We start from the raw sequence: 4,589 nt of genomic DNA on the forward strand, positions 1-4,589 counted from the left end.
CAGAGGAGGGGAATGAACTAATCGGGCTGCATATGTGTGTGGGTGTGTGCACCTAAAAATACACCCAGGTTTCACACAGCTATATTAATATTTGATTTCTATTCTGGCAGTATTCTGTGAAACAACTTCTGTTCATTCTGATGCTAGTAAAACCTGGCCATATAAAACAAAACCTGCTTTCCTGTTAAGGCTGCAGCTGCTGTGCTTTGTCATTGACTTGGTACATGAGTATTTTTTGGCCTTAAATACACATATTAGTCACTGGGTTTCCTGCACATTTGCTTTTCATTCACTGATGTCCAACCAACATCAATGGGATGTACAGAGAAACTACAGCGGCTGGTATAGCTCCTTAACCCACAGACTGCCTGATGCAATGCTCACGTGAGCAAAGCTTGCAGGGCTGAACCAGCCGTGGTGGCATCCAGGAGTAGCTCTCAAGCCGTGTTCCAAGAAGAAATTTGCTCCTTCCTCCCATGAAGAAAAATGTTTCCTTTTTTGTAATGTACCTGCCTGGAGTGCTGTATATTCAAGAGTTTACATCTGGCTCCATTACATAATGTAACCCTGAAGCTACTCCCTTTTGTTAAACATGCACTGCGCTTGTTTTCTTGTGAGAAAAACACGTGCGCAGATCACATCCATCTTACTGCTTCTGTGTCCCATTTTCCTGGCTACATACTCATTTAACAAGCATTTGAAAAAAATAAAAAGCTCCGGCAGGATCTTTTCAAAATAAAAATCTCCCTGGTTATCCAGATAGAGTTACAGAATGACAAATCAATGCTGCCTTTGTGTGATGCCTGCATGACTCTTACTGATACAAGAGTCGTAACTGTGGAATGGAGTCTTTGGAGATAGAAGGTAATCCGGCCATAAAATCAAGGAGACTTGAATAATAATATTAATTGCCAATTTCCAAATACTTCCACCTTTTTTTTTTTCTCTTTTTTTTTTCAGTGCCTGAGCTTCTAAATTAGTTTGGCTCCAACTTAACTAATACCTCGTTTGGAATGTCATTAATAGTAGGCTCAGTTTAATTGCCTGGGACTTGTTCTAAGAAACATCCCTGCTAGCCGATTGCTTGTATAATGTTCGCAGATCTCCCGATCCCCACATGACAAACTGATCCTTTCGTATTCATATGTTTAGGAAGCATCATGCTATTGGCACAAGACACAAATACCAGTTGAGGATACTTGGCAGCTCTGAGCCGAGCTCTTCCTTTCCCGTGTCTTCTGTAAGACCTGGAGGCAGACAGCCACCTCTGAGATCGGAGACGAGAGGAAGATAAAGAAACTGAATCAGAATCAAGGATCAACATTTCAATAACGAGGGAATATTTTCTTTAAAGCTTTGTTTAAATGATTGCTATGGTTACAAGCTCTGTAACCAGGATACTCCAGTTACACAAATAGTAGTTGAGTTTAGCCTGCTTTTTAATCTCAGTTTTCTGCCAAAGAATATATTGAACTGCGTGGGAGTCTTCCCTTGCCATCGGGCAGCCTTTCCATTTGGTGCAGTCAGTGCTAGATTGGCTGGCCGGGCCGATGGCGGAAAGGGAGCAGGCTGCAGACCTTGGCGTACAGCCGGGGAGGACGTGGGAACCGAATGGTCGGTAGCAAAATACCGCGTAAGCTGTAATTCACTGCTGAAGGCGGTGCAGCAGCCAGGTTGGTTGGAGCACAAGTCAAGTGCAGAGTAAGGGGCGTTTTCTGTCAAAAGGTTTTTCCTAATGTTTTTGTAAGCAGTCCTCACTTAAAAATTGGCAGTGTTTGTACCTTGTTGAATTTACCTTCCCGTGGCTCTGGCTGGAAGAGTCCCTGTTCCCCTTCTTCACCTCTTCCCTCCCACCCGTGCTGACGCTGAAGGGATGCTTACGGCCCGGGGGGGCATGGACCTGGCTCCTTCCAGACCCACTGAGCTGGCTCTGCACCTCAGTGCTTGCAAGTACATGATGCAATGTGGAGAGGCCGAAGCTGGCCCTGGGGAGGGCCAGCATGGGTACGACTGAGCTGAATTATTTTGTCTCTGTGTTCGGCGTCCCTCACCTGTAATATGCTTGTGACTTGCTTCTGAGGACTATTTATGTTAAAGTTTGCATGGAAAAGGAAGGAAAAAAGGAACACGGCTTAACTGCCCCTGCTGCCCTTTATGTTAATGGCATAATACCTGTTGGCCAGGGGAACATTAAGCACTGCGAGCTTGCTTTAGTTCCTTGCGCAAGGAGTCGTGAGGCTCCTTGTTTCATTACTCACGTGCTGGAAGAAGATCAGCGGGGCTTACTGTTACTGCCGTGGTGTGACTGCTTAGTGTGAGGCATCGTGCCCGTGGAGGTGGAGCAGCTACGTGGCAGGCGGAGCGTGATCGCCCAGCCATCTTTCTACTCTTTGGGAAGGTCCTAATAGAAGTAGCTTTCAGGAGCTGCCCGTCTGTGGCTGAAACAAATGAGAAAGGAGTAGCTCGCAGCAGAGCCGGGAAGCTAAGCCAGGATTTTGGCAACGTAGCTGTCCTCTTGTCTCCTGAAGTCTGTGGAAATCGTGGTGTGCCTGTTTATGCCAGGAGAGGATTTGTACTAGTGCTTCGGTTTGTTAATTGCTGGACACCAGAAATTCAGAGTACAGGTATTGCTGAGAATAAGCACTGTATAAATTAGTCTAGTCATGTGTTTGGCGGATCTCTCATTAACAAGGAATTCTTAATAAGAATTACAATAGTCTTATTAATGAGGAATTACCCTCTAAATCCCTTTCACAGGAAGAAAAGAATCAGAAATCTGACTCGTACAGTAAGGTGAGGACATTTGACATGAAAGAGGTGATGGGAGAATTAACATTTCACTTCCCTCTGGAGAGCGTACAGCAGAGCACCGTTGGAGGGAGGAGTGTCCTGACACAACAGACTGGGCAAAAGGCGGAATTCGCATTTTGATGAAGACAGGGAGAGCTTCAATCAAGATGTTTGATGACTAGTTTAGTTTACTTGCAATAGAAACTTTGGCTTGGGAGAAACTGTTGTCAAGTACAAAGGGCTTACTTTGGTCTCTCTTTCTTGTCGTTACTGTCGCTAGAGCTGGTAGGAGTTAATACCTGTAGCACTGGCACAGTCCAATGCAAGAACGCCTTGAGAGGGGAGGGGAGTCTCTGGGTTGCACTCGGCTTTTGCCAAGGATCGTGTCTGCACGCCAGCACGCTCCTCCGCAGGGATGGCGATGTCACGGCCTCACTGGAGGTTTGTTATTTGTGTGGATTTTGGCATGCTCCGTGTCTGACCTTCTCTGATGAAAATGTGCTGGCAGGAGATCAGCACTGGAGAGCCCTGCCCCATGCTGCTCCTGGGCTGAGAGCGTGGCTGCCCTGTCGTCCCTTCGCCGCTCAGCTGCCACCCCTGTGCAAACACACACCTACACCTAAAGCAGCTGGACTTTCCAGGCCAGATTATTATTGAATCCTCCCTCCCCTCTGCGCTCAGCTGTTGATTAGTAGAAACGTAGTTTTATGAGCCAAGCCAGAGAGAGTGGGCCAAATTTTAAAGTGAGTGTGTATAATCTCCAGAAAAAAATACTGTGTAACTGTGAACTCTCATTTTCTTTGATTGTTTTGACAGAGTTCAGGGCATGATAAACGTGCATGCGAGAACTTGCACTGGTTTAACTGCATCAATTTGAAAATAGACAGGCATGAACAAGACCCAGAAACATCTGTATTGCACTTTTGAAAACCCGTAGTGCAGTAGTGAGGACCCCAAAAGAAGCCTGACTTTCCTCCGTGGTACCGTCGCTCCCTCTGACTGCCGTAGGTGCATACTGCACCAGCACAGTGGAAGATATTTCAGACAGGCTTTTGAGTCCTGGAGTCAATAGTGCGAAGGCACAAACCATGTGAACTTCACCATAGTGTCTTAACCTTGCCTCTGGCTTTTGGGACCAAGTAGCAGACACCCCACAAGTCTTAGCAGTTTAGTTAATCATCAGCTGTGACTGTGACTCTTAGCTAAATTGTTTCAGCAGAAGTTTTTAAAACAAAAGTACATATCCAACAGACTTCAAAATGGTTGTCACACATTTATTGTTCAGACTGTGCTGGTTGGAGTACCCCTGGGAGATGCCCTGTAGGGTACGTTTCTGTTCAATATATTTACCAATGATCTGGATGCAGGAGTTGAATGCACCATTAGCAGGTTTGCTGATGATACCAAACTGGGAGGTGCTATTGACTCTCTTGAGGGACGAGAGGCCTTGCAGAGGGATCTAGATAGATTGAAGCACTGGGCAATGATTAATGGGATGAAATTTAACAAGTCCAAATGCCAGATCCTGCACCTAGGACAGAGTAATGCCAGGCACAAGTATAAATTTGGCGAGGACTGGCTGGAGAGCAGCCCTGCAGAATGGGATCTGGGGGTGCTGGTCAACAGCAGGCTCGATATGAGTCAGCAGCGTGCCCTGGCAGCCAAGAGGGGCAAACTGCATCCTGGGCTGCATCAAACACAGTATAACCAGCCCATCAAAAGAAGTGATTATCCCGCTGTGTTCAGTGTTGGTGTGGCCTCACCTTGAATACTGTGTGCAGTTCTGGGCCCCACAATTT

This window comes from Pygoscelis adeliae, unplaced genomic scaffold (genome assembly GCF_000699105.1).
Source record: "Pygoscelis adeliae isolate BGI_AS28 unplaced genomic scaffold, ASM69910v1 Scaffold172, whole genome shotgun sequence".
Classification (NCBI taxonomy): Eukaryota; Metazoa; Chordata; class Aves; order Sphenisciformes; family Spheniscidae; genus Pygoscelis; species Pygoscelis adeliae.